Raw genomic sequence first — 17,902 nt, forward strand, 5'->3', positions numbered from 1 at the left:
GAATGGGCCTCAATGCCTACAGTGACTGCCCAGACAGGTACAAGAGGGGTGTTGTCAACGCTTACGTCGAACGTGCTCTCAGCCACAACTCAAGATGGTAGCAAGTTGATGAAGAACTCTATAAAGTAAAGCAGGTCCTAGTCAACAACGGCTTCTCTAATGGTTTTGTTGAAGACATCATAAAAAGAAAGGTGAAATGCCATGCAACCTCTGAAGAGACAACTAACACAACACATGTACCCCCTATTAGACTATTTTACAGGAACTTATTTTCGACAGCTCATAAAACGGAGGAAAGGGTCCTGAAAGATATTGCTGATAGGAACGTTATCCCTACAGGAAAAAATCTGAAAATACAATTGACTATTTACTATAAAACCAAAAAAACGGCGAATCTACTCATGAAAAACTCTCCAGACACAGAGCAGAACGCCTTAAAGGATTCCAACGTCGTCTATGCCTTCAAATGCCCACTTAGAGACTGTAAGCTCCAAAGAACTCGGTATATAGGCAAGACAACAACGTCTCCTTCCAGCGATTAATAATACATGAACAACAGGGCTCCATAAAGGAATATATAATCTCTTCTCAAAACCAGACCATCATAAGAGAAATCTTAACAAAAACACAGAAATCATCCATAGATACAGCGATAGCAGGAGGCTCGACATCTGCGAGGCACTACACATCAAAAAGTCAACACCAGCAATCAACAGCTAATTAATGCACAACTATATTCTACCCACTTCAAGCCTTCGAACCAATATAGAAGCATCAAGAGGAAGTATGGGCCAATAGGCCTGGTTGATACCTGGTTGATGGTGTTCTGGGAGTTCTTCTACTCTCCAAGCCCGACCCGAAGCCAGGCTCAACTTGTGAGAGTTTGGTCCACCAGGCTGTTGCTTGGAGCGGCCCGCAGGGACACATTCATCACAGCCCGGTTTGTCCGGCACTCCTTGGAGGAAACAATCTAATTTCCTCTTGAAAATGCCCACTGTTGTTCCGGCAATATTTCTTATGCTCGCTGGGGGGGGGGGGTGGTGCTGAACAACCGCGGACCTCTGATGTTTATTCAGTGTTCTCTGATTGTGCCTATGGCACCCCTGCTCTTCACTGGCTCTACTCTGCATTTTCTTCCATATCGTTCACTCCAGTACGTTGTTATTTTACTGTGTAGATTTGGTACTTGGCCCTCCAGTATCTTCCATGTGTATATTATTTGGTATCTCTCTCGTCTTCTTTCTAGTGAGTACTTTTGGAGAGTTTGAGACTATCCCAATAATTTAGGTGCTTTATCGCGTCCATGCGTCCCTTATATATGTTCTCTGTATTCCCTCTATTTCAACAAATTCTCCTGCTCTGAAGGGGGAAGTGAGTACTGAGCAGTACTCAAGACGGGACAACACAAGTGACTTGAAGAGTACAACCATTGTGATGGGATCCCTGGATTTGAAAGTTCTCGTAATCCATCCGATCATTTTTCTGGCTGACGCAGTATTGGCTTGGTTATGCTCCCTAAACGTTTCGTCGTCAGACATCATTATTCCCAAATCCTTTACATGCTGTTTTCCTACTTTGGGCAGATTTGATTGTGTTTTGTACCCTGTATTATGTTTAAGGTCCTCATTTTTATCGTACCTGAGTACCTGGAATTTATCACAGTTAAACATCATGTTATTTTCTGATGCCCAGTCGATAACTTTATTAATATCAGCTTGAAGTTTTTCAATGTCTTCAGCCGAGGTAATTTTCATACTGATTTTTTGTGTCATCTGCAAAGGATGATACGAAACTGTAACTTGTATTATTGTCTATATCTGATATGAGAATCAGGAAAAGCAGTGGTGCAAGGACTGTACCCTGAGGTACAGAGCTTTTTAACTGCACTTGGACTAGATTTTATATGGTTGACTGTTACTCGCTGAGTCCTGTTTGACAGAACACTGAGTATTCAGCGTCCTACTTTACCGGTTATTCCCATTGACTTCATTTTGTGTGCTATCACGCCTTGGTCACATTTATCGAAAGCCTTTGCGAAGTCCGTGTATATCACATCAGCATTCTGTGGCATTAGAATGCCACAGATATCATAGTCCGTGGTATCAGATACCACGAAGTCCGTGTATATCATTCATCAGTATTAGAGGCTTCTAATGCCTCAGTGACTTTGTCGTAGTGCTCAAGTAGCTGTGAGAGGCACGATCTTCCCGCTCGAAATCCATGTTGGCCTGGGTTGTGAAGGTCATTGGTCTCGATGAAATTGGTGACCTGACTCCTAATCATTCTCACAAATACTTTTATTATGTGCGACGTTAGTGCAACTGATCTATAGTTCTTTGCCAATGCTTTGCTTCCTCCCTTGTGTAGAGGGGCTATGTCTGCTATTTTAAGTGCATCTGGTATCTCCCCCGTGTCCAAGCTCTTCCTCCACACTATACTGAGTGCCTGTGCTATCGTCACTTTTCATTTCTTTATAAATATTGATTTCCATGAATCTGGACCCGGGGCCGAGTGTATGTTCATGTTTTCAATTTCTCTTTCAAAGTCTGGTACGCTCGTGTTGATATCAGTTATATTTACAGGGGTTTGGATATCCCGCATAAAGAAATCGTCTGGATCTTCCACTTTTTATTGGAGTGCTAAACATGTCCTCATACTGCTTTTTTAGGATTTCACTAATTTCTTTGTCATCATCCGTGTATGAACCTTCACTTGTACGAATAGGTCCAATACTGGCAGTGGTTTTTGCTTTTGATTTCGCATATGTGAAGAAGTATTTTGGATTTTTCTTTATTTCCTGAATTGCTTTCAGTTCTAATAGCCTTTCTTCAGTTTGATATGAGTGTTTCAGTTTCCGCTCGATTTCTTCAATCTTCCTATGTAAATTATTCCTTCTGTGACGTGAAATTCGTGTCTGTATAAGCATTTCCGTTATTTTTTTTCTTCTTTTATAGTGTCGTCTGCGTTCTCTTTCTAAGTTGGATCTCTTTCTGGCTTTCCTCAAAGGAACATGTTTCAGACAGGCTTGATACGTTTCCAAAGACAGTTTTTCTATTCCTTCTGTAGGACTTATATTACTTAGAACAATATGTTCCATCCCCATGGAATGTTCGTAAGTTCCCTATTCATTTTCTCCCAGTCTATCCTTTTATTATTAAAATTGAATTTACTGAATAGCCCTCTCGCTTCATCAACGTTTTAGGTATATTCTGAGTATTGATGGTCGTTTGCACTTCAATGAGCTTGTGATCTGAGTATGTGGTATCTGATATCGTAATGTTCCTGATAATGTCTTCATTGTTCGTAAAGACCAGATCTAGAATATTTTCATTTCTCGTTGGCTCCGATACCTGCTGGTTGAGTGAAAATTTGTTACAGAATCTAAGTAGTTCTCTAATCTGTGGTTGGTTAGGTTCCGATAGATTTCCTGGTATAATATTATTGTTTGCTATTTTCCACCTGAGACTAGGCAAGTTGAAGTCACCTAGGAAGATAATATCAGGTATCGGGTTCTCCAAATTAGCAAGGCTATTCTCTATTTTGTTTATCTGTTCTGTGAATTCCTCGGCCGTTGTATCTGGCGGTTTGTATATTAGAATAATCAATAAGTTTATTTTCTCTATTTTTAATCCTAGTACCTCTACCACCTCATTTGTAATGTTAATAAGGAGCTCCGAGCATACAAGGTTTTCCCTAGTATACAGACCCACTCCTCCATGTGACCTAATTTTCCTATCACACCTGTATAGGTTATATTCTGGAATCCAGATCTCACTGTCCAAGAATTCCCCTGCATAGGTTTCTGTGAAAGCTCAAAATACTGCATTTGACTCCGTGAGGAGGCCATTTATGAACTGTACTTTGTTGTTGGTTCGTGTTTTTAGTTCTTTTATGTTGGCAAAAATGAATGAGGTTACTCTATTAGTGATAGTTTGACTGGGAGATATTTTCTGTGTGCCCATTATGCATGGACATATTGAGTTTGTTCTGACAAGTGCTGATTGTTGTAGGGCAGTTGTCTGTCGTAGTTGTAGTTCCCTTTCGGTGTGTAATTGTATCTGTAATTCTGGTATGCAAGTGGATCTGGCATCCAGTTCCATACACTCTCCATGCTCCTCCTTTTGAATTCTCTTTCGGTTTGGTATAAAAAATTTATCGAGTTTCCTCCAAATTCATTATCCTGCTTTCCAGTCTTTTTGTAGCGTTCTGTGCCTTTCACGTGAAAATATGGGCAGCTGAAGTCATAGCATTTTCTTTCCTCCAGTGAGGTTATTAATTGATATTAATCACTCTAATAAACAACTTGATAATGTTACGATGACTGCTCTTGGTTACGGTCTGAGTTTCTCCATATCAAATAGAGATGTGAATTATGTAAATATTGCCAAAAGTTTTTGCAATTTGGAGAATTCTAGTGAGATTTCAGCTGATGACATCAATATTTGCAAGGGAATGGTGTACGGTTCTGTACTTAAGGGTACTGTGCCTAATTGTCCAGAGAGGTTTATGCGAGCGTTCAAAACCCTCAAAAAAGATAACTCTCTACATATCACTAAAGCTGATAAATCCAATGCTGTTGTCATCATGGACAAAGAAGACTACGTCCAAAAAATGAACCAGTTATTGGAGGACAGAGACACTTACTTACCTGTTAATAGTGGCCCTATTGAAAGAGTTATTGCTCATTTCAACAAAACTCTTAAAACCGTGCTCAAGAACGATAAGGAGTTGATTCCTAAGTTTTTAAGTCGTTCCCCTTCTCTCCCATATCTATATGGGCTTATTAAAACACACAAACTGAATAATCCTGCAAGACCTATTATTAGTTCTGTTGGATCTGTGGCATATAGACTTTCCAAATGGCTTGTCCAAGTCTTGTCTCCAGTAGTAGGTTCCATTTCCAACACACACATAACAAACAACTTGGACTTGGTTAACCAGTTGTCTAGTTTGAAATTAAATTATGATTTTAAACTTGTGAGTTTTGATGTGACGGCTCTGTTCACTAGGGTTCCTGTTGATGATCTGTTGTCATTCTTACGGGATCCACTCCCAAGGTATAATTTAACTTTGCCTACTAACACCATTATTGAACTTATAAAATTGTGCATTAAAGATAATTATTTCAGCTTTAATGATTAATTTTATAAACAAACATTTGGCATGGCGATGGGTAATCCCCTCTCCCCTGTTATGAGCAATCTGTACATGGAATGTTTCGAAACAAATATCCTTCCCAGGATTTTACCCTCAAATTTGCTTTGGTATAGGTACGTTGACGATATTTTATGCCTGTGGCCGGTTAACCATGACGAAACTGATTTTCTCAATCAAATTAATTCGCTGGTTCCGTCAATTAAATTCACAATTGAGAACGAAGTGAATGGTGTTCTGCCTTTTTTAGACATCATGATTCATAGAATTGGTAGAAGTTTCAAATTCAATGTGTATAGGAAACCTACCAATGTGTGCTCGTATGTACATTTCTATTCAAATCATCATGTTCAGGTCAAGCGGGCAGTTTTTTCTGGAATGTTTCTCAGAGCACTGAGAGTTTGCAGTCCGGAATTTTTCGATGAAGAAATAGCAAATATATTTGAAATTGGGAAGAAGTTAAAATACCCAAAATCGATCTTGGATCTTGCGTTTGGTCAAGCAAAAAGAACTTTCTATAAACAGACTATTAAGTCTAAACCAGAACTGAAAAATTCGTTGGTATTACCATATTCCGATGGTCTAGTAAATCTTGCCCCAGCCCTGAAGAACCTTAATATTAATCTAGTGTTCAAAAATGATAATACAGTTAAGTCCATGTTAATTAAGAACTCGCCCTCGTCTGTAGCAGGTTGTGTGTATTCCAACCCTTGTAATGAGTGTGCATTTGTTTACATCGGCCAGACAGGTAAATATCTTTCCTTGCGTTTAAAACAGCATTCATATGCTATTCGTACAGCCCAGCAATCCAGTGCATTGTATTTACATTCCAGTTTATGTAATCATTCTATCGACTTCACAGGGGCAAAATGTATTGTTAAAAGTAAGGATTTTGTTGAACGAAACGTGATCGAGTTTGCTCTGATCAAACATTGTAACAACAGCATTAATGTGAGCCCTTGTATGTACAAGTTGGATCCCTATTTAAGCCTCAATATAGCACGTCAAAACAATATAGCAATCATTTAACACGTATGGCACTTGGAGGTATTAATAGGAGCTGCCTCGTATGGGCCAATAGGCCTTCTGCAGTTACCTTCTTTCTTATAATTCCTTTCCTCCTCTTATTTTTGGTGGTCAGGTGATCTGCCCAGGCGGATATAAAGGTCTAATCAGTAATGTTTTCTTATCTTCATTTTACTTTGCTCTGATGAAGGCGAATTAGCCGAAAACGCGTTAAGCATTTTCTATTTTTCACATGTGGTTATTCTGCATATATATATATATATGCGAACAAGCCTGAATGGTCCCCAGGACATATGCAACTGAAAACTCACACCCCAGAAGTGACTCGAACCCATACTCCCAGAAGCAACGCAACTGGTATGTACAAGACGCCTTAATCCACTTGACCATCACGACCGGACATAATGAGGTGATAGCCGAGGCTATATGAACCACCCCACCGCCGGCACTCGGATAGTTATCTTGGACATAGCATTTTACCAAATCACCTCATTCTTTGGGGCACACGTGAGGAACACAAATGCGAACAAGCCTGAATGGTCCCCAGGACATTATGTCCTGGGGACCATTCAGGCTTGTTCGCATTTGTGTTCCTCACGTGTGCCCCAAAGAATGAGGTGATTTGGTAAAATGCTATGCCCAAGATAACTATCCGAGTGCCGGCGGTGGGGTGGTTCATATAGCCTCGGCTATCACCTCATTATGTCCGGTCGTGATGGTCAAGTGGATTAAGGCGTCTTGTACATACCAGTTGCGTTGCTTCTGGGAGTATGGGTTCGAGTCACTTCTGGGGTGTGAGTTTTCAGTTATATATATATATATATATATATATATATATATATATATATATATATATATATATATATATATATATATATATATATATATATATATATATATATATATATATATATGTATAAAGTTTGTGAGGGTACCACCTCTGGTGCCAATGTGGGGACCCATAGCCTCGGAGAAGAAAATAAAAAGTATTCAGAGGAGACCTTGTGGTTTCTCACTGAACACTAATATTATCTTCTCCTACCACCCCCATTCTTTTGTATGTACACATATATATTTACTTTATATGAACTTTGTTACAAAAAAGGAGTTACATATGGGTTACAAAGATGGTTGTCATAGGTTGTCGAGTTCCTCCAGCTCCTCAGATGGCGGGCAGGAACCCTGGATGCAGTGCGCATTTCCTCTCTGTATCGCCACACTGAGGCGCTGGAAAAGAAAGCTTGCAGCTCTTGGGTCCCTTGTTGTTTCAATGAGCCTAGAACCCAGTTCCTTCAAAAAACTGGTAGCACTTTTACCCCAGGCGCCGAGTGTCTCAGAAGCAATAGGGACAAAATTGTAGTGGTGATCCAGTTCTCTATACTTACGGGATTTGGCTGCTTCCCTGTGGGTGGCAGCGCCACCTGGTTGTGCAACACTGAGGTTAATGTAGGTGTTAGCCAGGGTTGATACGCACGTGTAGTCCCATACCAACTGCTTGCCATTCTTCCAGGGGTACACTGTGATACCATCCAGGCGACCAATAAGAGCATCAGAGTTACGGGGCGTTAGGTAACGGGGCTCTCTTTCAGCTGGGCATGCAGCTGTGGTGAGGCTCCTCTTGATGATGTCGTTAACTTCACTGTGCCTCGAGTGCCATCCCCCTGTGCTTTGGCAGAGTAGGCCATGGTGGCCGTACCTGTCAGCCACCACCTCGCCGTAAATACACCTATATCTGGTGTGGATTGGGGCAGCAAGGTGGAGGGCCACAGCAATTCGGAGGGCGTGTGGTGTGAGACGCGTGCCAGTTGCCGACATTGGGGTTGCTAACAGGAAATCCCCTGCATGTACTGCTGTGAGGCGAGCAATGTCGTGTTGTGTTGTTGCAGCACCCAGGCACTCTGCAGCAACATGGTCTACAATGGGGCCATCCCAGCTGGATTGCTTGTGGGCTTTCGGGGATGGTGGTTGAGGTGATGGGCCTGCACGAGAGACCCACTCTGTGGCACAGCGTGTAAAATTGGGATCATGTACACCTGCCAGCTGATGTAAGTGGGCAGGTAGAATTTCCTTCACAAGGTCGTCGGATGCTGATAAGGAGGACAGGAAGGCTGGAACAGCGATTTGCGTTGCTGTTCGAACTCCGAGGCCCCCAAGTCTTACGGGAAGAGAGGCTTGTTTCCACTGTAGGTCATCGAGAGAGAGGTTAAGGGCTTTTTCTAGCATTGATTTTAGTAACCGGTCATACTCACTTAGTTTTTGGCTACTGTAAGATGGTGAACACCTCAGAAAGTAGGTTAACCTGGGGAGGGACAGACATCTGGTGATGAGGTAGAGTGCATCATGAGCATCAATAACCTCAATCCTCCCATCCACCCTCTTAAGGTCAGCGATTTTCTTATCAAGGACCTCATCGATGGCTTTCAACCCCAGGGGAGCTCCTAGGAGTGTGCTGTCTTCAGGTTTAGTTTTATGGATATTTGGCAGAAGACCCTCTATTCTCTCTACGATGCCCTGGTTGGAACATATTATTTCACATTTAGAAGGGTTCAGGGTGAGGCCTAAAACTGCACCTTGCTCCTGGATTTTTCTGATGTCCTCCAGGAGGAAGTCTTGGGAACCAGCTAGGGTACCATCATCCAAGAACCAGATGTTAAGCTCGCTGGACAGGACCTCTGTGACTTATTTGATGACTAAGCAGAAAAGGAGAGGAGCAAGAGGGTCACCCTGTTGGACGCCTTCTCGCGAGTCAATTTCATGTTCGCCAAAAAGTAGCTTAAGATCCATACTGTAGCATGAATGTACAAAAGGGTAGAGGGAAGGGAAATGACTATGAACCGCACGGAGTACAGCATCCCTCCGCACCAAATTGAAGGCATTTTTGAAATCTAGCTTGATAAGGGCCTTTTCGTCTGTGATGTTGGCGATGAAGGCTCGAGCTGCATGGACTGCTGCCTCACACCCTTGTGGAATGCCAAACCCGAGCTGTTTTGGCTTCAGCCTGTTGGCCGCTGCATCACTAACTGTTCTTGCAGCTGCCTTTGCGACGAGACGCCGGAGAGAATTGCCCACAGCTATTGGCCTGATCCCTCCATCCTTTTTCTTTAGAGCACAGAGAGATGCTCCAAAAAAGATAGGTCTTATGGACGCTGGTATGTTGCCAGCTAGACATGTGTTGGTGAATCTGGTTAGTTCCACCAAGAGGTTCTTTGCAATGTCACCCAGTGCAGGGTTGAGCATTTGCTTGAGGTGGTTGGGTTTTAGTCCTGTGAACCCACCTGCTGATCCTGTAGGGAAGGACATGGCTGCTTTATGGACCACAGATTCAGCCACCCAGAGAGGTTCTGCTCCGGTAGCCCCCACTTGTACAATGTCGTCCTCACGCGGAGCCCTGGGTGGGTGTTTCTCCCTTAGGGCTTGAGCTGTTGCGGCATCTCTGTCGGCAATTGAGTCCTCACTGGTGATGACTCGTATTGCGCCAATAGTGTTTCCTTCTTCTATTTTCTTGGTGACTGATGTTCTGATTTTTGATGTCTCGGATATGGCACTGTTGCTCTTCCTGCCGTGGGTGTTTCTCGCGCGAGTGGGAAGGCGCACCTGGTTGTCCTCCCTGGAAAAATCATTTAGATCATTATATATATCAATATATATATATATATATATATATATATATATATATATATATATATATATATATATATATATATATATATATATATATATATATTTTCTCTTCTCTGACTGACAACATATAACGATTCCCCTTCAGAATTTCACAATTGATAACAGCACTCTGCGGTAAGCACCTGGAACAGATAACCGCCCTTATGTCAGGTAGCATTACCGACTCGTCGACTACCTTATGACCTCACACACACCTTACTCTCCAGGTCAGCTGCCACCATCCTGCTCCTCAAGGGCAGGCGCCGTTTTATGACACTTGTGGATTTGTTCTTATTAATACTGCTTGGACTGGACGGTAGAGCGATGGTCTCTCTTCATGCAGGTTAGTTATCTTGAGTTATCTGGAGACGATTTCGGGGCTTAGTGTCCCCGCGGCCCGGTCCTCGACCAGGCCTCCTTTTAATTTCACACCTCCAAGAAGCAGCCCGTTGCAGCTATTTAACTCCTAGGTACCTAATTACTCTTAGGTGAACAGGTGCACCAGGGTGAAAAACTTCCGTGCATTTGTTTCCGCCACTACCGGAGATCGAACCTGGAACCTAAGGACTACGAATCCCGAGTGTTGTCCACTCAGCTGTCAGGCCCTAGCTCAGGTCGGCATCCAATCACCAACCGTGTAAGTGGTTGAACACCATTCCTTCCACCGTCCCATCCCAAATCCGTAAGCTGATCCTTCCAAATGCTGTATAGTCGGAACGAATTGGCACATTCTCCTGATAGTTCCTCTCCCTTCATATTATTACTATCTGCTTGGCAGTAAGTCGGAGAACTCGAGCCTTAGACAGTAGCTTGTCTGACTTGAATGTTCAGATTTCACTGCACAAGTCGGTCCTTTTCAAACTTGCAAGGAAAGGGCGAAGAGCACCGCCACTCGGTACTACTTTGGACACTCGTGCACATGTTCATAACCTCATTGATCCTTGAACAAGAGATTGTGTTTCTGGGAGGAAGATTTAGCCATAATTAGCATAAAGCAGGTGATGAGTAATAGCACAAATGGTAAGCAAACATTCTTGGCAGACAAGATTTAACTACAATTAATTCTCCAATAATTCCGGAGTACATTCACATGAATTTATTAACCAGATTAAGACGTCGTACACAAGACATCTTAACAAGGCAATGAATGTAATATGAAGGGTGTTTCAAGAAGGATCAGGTCTACTTCCTTCAATGACAGACGTAACATCAATTAAGATCAGTAGTATTTTCCTCCCTCCTGCCAATGGCTCCACACTTCCCTTTCTCAACACAAATTCACTGTTCTTCGCTTCTCTGAAGTCGAGTCAGGACAAAACCCGAATACTAAAGGCCTGCATGAAACCCCAAAGCTTCTGCTTCCCTGCATAGGTTTTCCATGTTTAATGTTCCCCTTGTCTTTGTGCTTGCGTGCTGAAGGCCAGAAATTGGAAAGGGGGGGGGGGGAATAGGAAGGGAAGGGATCTATCGGGAAAAGTGCCAAGCCACAAAACTTAGAACATTTGAGAACTCTTGTTCCTCTACAAGAGAAAAAACTGAGCTATTACTAGCTTCAATACGACCTGTTCCTTAAACTTTAAGTCATTCCATGTAGTTTTGGATCAGCCTCATTGTAAACTACACCTTTTTAAGTTTCCTTTTGAACTTCTTAATATGGATATTGGCTGCGTATTCTCTTGCACAGAATGGTTCGAAGGGGTTGTCATAGCCATGGGGTGATAATGGGGGACGTACTCCCATGACCTATAAAAAGCTCCTATACGGCGTGCGTCTCAAATAGCATCTGACAACCAAGTCCATCTCCTGGCTTGCACGAGTGGTTTAGTCTTTAAGTCCGGTGGGACTGCATTTACTGACAGGAGAAGAGGCGAGGGCGTGCCTCTGGCGCCTTAAAACCAGCTGCTCCGGGTAGATGGGACTCGATAACCTGGGAAAGCAGCCCATCTAGGGAAAGGAAAACCTTGATTTTAAATCTCCGCTGCCTTGCGGCCATACCCCCTCTTTAGGGAATGGTTTCAGGAGTCAACCTCGAGAAAAAATTTAGAATTGGAGCTCCTAAGGCAGTTCGTTGTTGACTTCGACCTCGTTCTGGCAACTCCTGCGACGGTGCTGGAACCATGTGTATTGGCATTTGCCTTTCCATTAGATAATTTCAACAACGTGGAGAGGGGGAGACCTGCTGCATGGGTAACAGCTTCTCCTCCATATCTACCTACCCAGGCTTTGTGCCCTGGAGAGGACACTCCAGCGCCGCCTCACAGCGTCGAACCAACACGGGAAACGGCAGTCTACCAGTTATAAGTCTTCTACTCGATAGACGAAGAGTGCGACGTCAGGGTGTTGCTTCCGACGGTGGGAGGGGTCATTGCGCCCCACTGGGCATCTACCGCCCGCCTGAAGCTGGCCAAACACCAGCCAATAAGGTGTTGCCTTGCCACGGTGTGTTAACCTCACTGGGTGCGTGAAGTTTAGGGTGAGACATTATAATGAGACATTGTAAGCCTCTCTGTAAAGAAACAACTTTGATAGAGAGGCTTACAATGTCTCATTATAATTGTATATTCATATATTGTGTGTTCATGAGGCTTTTCTTTAATCTTTCATCCTTATTCTCTGACCGCTTAATCCTCTTTGACCATTCTAAGCTAAGCTATACCTATTTTTGGTTAATTCTTTCCTAAGGATGGGTTGGTCAGGTGTCGGCCTATATATCTTCCCCCCTTCTCCCTTCTCCTTAGTCAGTCTGGTGCTGACAGAGGCTTTAACAAGCCGAAACGTTCACCTCATTTAATATTTCTCTGTGGATTTTCCGCATATACATATATATATATATATATATATATATATATATATATATATATATATATATATATATATATATATATATATATATATATATGTCGTACCTAGTAGCCAGAACGCACTTCTCGCCCTACTATGCAAGGCCCGATTTGCCTAATAAGCCAAGTTTTTTATGAATTAATTGTTTTTCGAGTACCTAACCTACCTAACCTAACCTAACCTAACTTTTTCGGCTACCTAACCTAATCTATAAAGATAGGTTAGGTTAAGTTAGGTGGGGTTGGTTAGGTTCGGTCATATATCTACGTTAATTTTAACACCAATAAAAAAAAATTACCTCATACATAATGAAATAGGTAGCTTTATCATTTCATAAGAAAAAAATTAGAAAAAAATATATTAATTCAGAAAAACTTGGCTTATTAGGCAAATCGGGCCTTGCATAGTAGGCTAAGAAGTGCGTTCTGGCTACTAGGTACGACATATATATATATATATATATATATATATATATATATATATATATATATATATATATATATATATGTCGTACCTAGTAGCCTGAACGCACTTCTCAGCCTACTATGCAAGACCCAATTTGCCTTATAAGCCAAGTTTTCATGAATTAATTGTTTTTCGACTACCTAACCTACCTAACCTAACCCAACCTAACTTTTTCGGCTACCTAACCTAACCTAACCTATAAATATAGGTTAGGTTAGGTTAACCTAACCTAACCTATAAATATAGGTTAGGTTAGGTTAGGTAGGGTTGGTTAGGTTCGGTCATATATCTACGTTAATTTTAACTCCAATAAATAAAAATTGACCTCATACATAATGAAATGGGTAGCTTTATCATTTCATAAAAAAAATTAGAGAAAATATATTAATACAGGAAAACTTGGCTTATTAGGCAAATCGGGCCTTTCATAGTAGGCACAGAAGTGCGTTCTGGCTACTAGGTACGACATATATATATATATATATATATATATATATATATATATATATATATATATATATATGTATATATATATATATATATATATATATATATATATATATATATATATATATATATATATATATATATATATATATATATATATATATATATATATATGTCGTACCTAGTAGCCAGAACTCACTTTTCAGCCTACAATGCAAGGCCCGATTTGCCTAATAAGCCAAGTTTTCATGAAATAATATATTTTCTCTAATTTTTTTCTTATGAAATGATAAGCAACCCATTTCATTATGTAAGAGGTGAATTTTTTTTTATTGGAGTTAAAATTAACGTAGATATATGACCGAACCTAACCATCCCTACCTAACCTAACCTAACCTATCTTTATAAGTTAGGTTAGGTTAGGTGGCCGAAAAAGTTAGGTTAGGTTAGGTTAGGTAGGTTAGGTAGTCGAAAAGCAATTAATTCATGAAAACTTGGCTTATTAGGCAAGTCGGGCCTTGCATAGTAGGCTCAGAAGTGAGTTCTGGCTACTAGGTACGACATATATATATATATATATATATATATATATATATATATATATATATATATATATATATATATATATATATATATATATATATATATATATATATATATGTCGTACCTAGTAGCCAGAACTCACTTCTCAGCCTACTATTCAAGGCCCGATTTGCCTAATAAGCCAAGTTTTCCTGAATTAATATATTTACTATAATTTTTTTCTTATGAAATGATAAAGCAACCCTTTTCTCTATGTATGAGGTCAATTTTTTTTATTGGAGTTAAAATTAACGTAGATATATGACCGAACCTAACCAACCCTACCTAACCTAACCTAACCTATATTTATAGGTAAGGTTAGGTTAGGTAGCCAAAAAAAGCTAGGTTAGGTTAGGTTAGGTAGGTTAGGTAGACGAAAAAACATTAATTCAGAAAAACTTGGCTTATTAGGCAAATCGGGCCTTGAATAGTAGGCTGAGAAGTGCGTTCTGGCAATTAGGTACGACATATATATATATATATATATATATATATGTCGTACCTAGTAGCCAGAACGCACTTTTTGACCTACTATGCAAGGCCCGATTTGCCTAATAAGAAAAGTTTTCCTGAATTAATATATTTTTTCTAATTTTTTTCTTATGAAATGATAAAGCTACCAATTTCATTATGTATGAGGTCAATTTTTGTTTATTGGAGTTAAAATTAACGTAGATATATGACCGAACCTAACCAACCCTACCTAACCTAACCTAACCTATCTTTATAGGTTAGGTTAGGTTAGGTAGCCGAAAAAGTTAGGTTAGGTTAGGTTAGGTAGGTTAGGTAGTCGAAAAACAATTAATTCATGAAAACTTGGCTTATTAGGCAAATCGGGCCTTGCATAGTAGGCTGAGAAGTGCGTTCTGGCTACTAGGTACGACATATATATATATATATATATATATATATATATATATATATATGTATATATATATATATATATATATATATATATATATATATATATATATATATATATATATATATATATATATATATATATATATTGTGACGGTAAAGCGTTGGTGTTCGGCTGTTTCAAAAGGTAGGGGCAGGGCCTCGTCATATAATAGAAAAAAAAAGAGAAAAGCTGGAGCTTTCGTCTGTGGTAAGGTAATGGGAAGACACACAAAACACAAGTAAATTAACAATGAAATTTTAATTACTTTAGAAAAACAAGACATGAATAAAGTTAAGCACATAAAATATGAAAGACAAGTCAACAAACAAAATATGACTAATCACTGGCAAATGAAAAGTTACGTTAAGACAAGTGAGTTACAGTGATAGCAAAATAAAATATTAGTGATGCTGGAATATTGGCTTCGAGCTGCCACCTCCCTTAGTACATGAAAGCCAAGGCTTAGTCTACCAGCGAGAGATGTCAACTGCTTGGAGCACTGAGATATTCTGATGATATTAGCGCACTGCAGCCCAGACGTCAACTTGTGGCGGAGGCGGAGGGTAGGTGCGACGGGACACCAGCCAATCAGTGACAGGCAGGCAAAGGATGAGCAGTTTGCTGGTTACGGCGGTGGTAGGTAGCAGGTGTCACTGTGTGCTGGATACGATTTGCTCTCTGGGCAAAACGTTTGGTGATACTTGCTGGACGTATCTTCTATATTATCTTGTATATTGACATACTTTGTAGGGAAGAGCAGGCTCAATCTCTCTTGAAAGAGATTATCGTCACAATATATATATATATATATAACTGAAAACTCACACCCCAGAAGTGACTCGAACCCATACTCCCAGAAGCAACGCAACTGGTATGTACAAGACGCCTTAATCCACTTGACCATCACGACCGGACATAATGAGGTGATAGCCGAGGCTATTTGAACCACCCCACCGCCGGCACTTGGATAGTTATCTTGGGCATAGCATTTTACCAAATCACCTCATTCTTAGGGGCACACGTGAGGAACACAAATGCGAACAAGCCAGAATGGTCCCCTGGACAATATGCAACTGAAAACTCACACCCCAGAAGTGACTCGAACCCATACTCCCAGAAGCAACGCAACTGGTATGTACAAGACGCCTTAATCCACTTGACCATCACGACCGGACATAATGAGGTGATAGCCGAGGCTATTTGAACCACCCCACCGCCGGCACTCGGATAGTTATCTTGGGCATAGCATTTTACCAAATCACCTCATTCTTAGGGGCACACGTGAGGAACACAAATGCGAACAAGCCAGAATGGTCCCCTGGACAATATGCAACTGAAAACTCACACCCCAGAAGTGACTCGAACCCATACTCCAGGGGACCATTCTGGCTTGTTCGCATTTGTGTTCCTCACGTGTGCCCCTAAGAATGAGGTGATTTGGTAAAATGCTATGCCCAAGATAACTATCCGAGTGCCGGCGGTGGGGTGGTTCAAATAGCCTCGGCTATCACCTCATTATGTCCGGTCGTGATGGTCAAGTGGATTAAGGCGTCTTGTACATACCAGTTGCGTTGCTTCTGGGAGTATGGGTTCGAGTCACTTCTGGGGTGTGAGTTTTCAGTTGCATATTGTCCAGGGGACCATTCTGGCTTGTTCGCATTTGTGTTCCTCACGTGTGCCCCTAAGAATGAGGTGATTTGGTAAAATGCTATGCCCAAGATAACTATCCGAGTGCCGGCGGTGGGGTGGTTCAAATAGCCTCGGCTATCACCTCATTATGTCCGGTCGTGATGGTCAAGTGGATTAAGGCGTCTTGTACATACCAGTTGCGTTGCTTCTGGGAGTATGGGTTCGAGTCACTTCTGGGGTGTGAGTTTTCAGTTGCATATTGTCCAGGGGACCATTCTGGCTTGTTCGCATATATATATATATATATTTATATATATATATATATATATATATATATATATATATATATATATATATATATATATATATATATATATATATATATATATATATATATATATATATATGGCAGCATCAAACATATGCTGAACCCGGTGCTTGGAGATGTTGCAAAGGACCTTCTAGTGGAACTTACCAGATTCTCCAACATGTGTTTGGCTGGCGGAATCCCTGAGGACATCAGGCCAGTCTTTTATGGAGCAGCACTATGTGCTCTAAAGAAGAATCTTCTTCTAAAGAAGAAGAAAGGATAGGGGTATCAGGCCCATTGCCGTTGGCAACACCCTCCGACGCCTCGTAGCTAAGGCTGCAGTCAGATCTATCAGCCAGGAAGCAGCCACCTTGCTGAAACCTCATCAGCTCGGGTTTGGGATTTCCCTAGGTTGTGAAGCTGCAGCACATGCAGCGCGGGCTTACATTGCTGATCTCCCAGAACCAGAAGGCACTAGTAAAGCTTGACTTCAAAAATGCTTTCAATCAAGTCAGACGAGACGCTGTCCTCAGGGCTGTACACAACCATTTCCGTCCCATTTACCCATTCATCCGATCGTGCTACAGTGGGGACTCTAAGCTTCTTTTTGGGGAGCATGAAATAAACTCCTGTGAAGGTGTCCAACAAGGTGACCCCTTAGCCCCCCTCCTTTTCTGCCTAGCTATCAAAGAGGTCACTGATAGTCTGACAAGCGAGCTAAACATCTGGTACCCGGATGATGGCACTCTTGCTGGAACCCCGGGAACCATTTTGGAGGATATAAGGAAAATCCAGGAGCAGGGAGCAGCCTTAGGCCTCATTCTCAATGCATCTAAATGTGAAATAATCTCCCGCAACCCAGACATCACTGGGCAAATACAAAA

Source organism: Procambarus clarkii, chromosome 76 (genome assembly GCF_040958095.1).
Source record: "Procambarus clarkii isolate CNS0578487 chromosome 76, FALCON_Pclarkii_2.0, whole genome shotgun sequence".
Classification (NCBI taxonomy): Eukaryota; Metazoa; Arthropoda; class Malacostraca; order Decapoda; family Cambaridae; genus Procambarus; species Procambarus clarkii.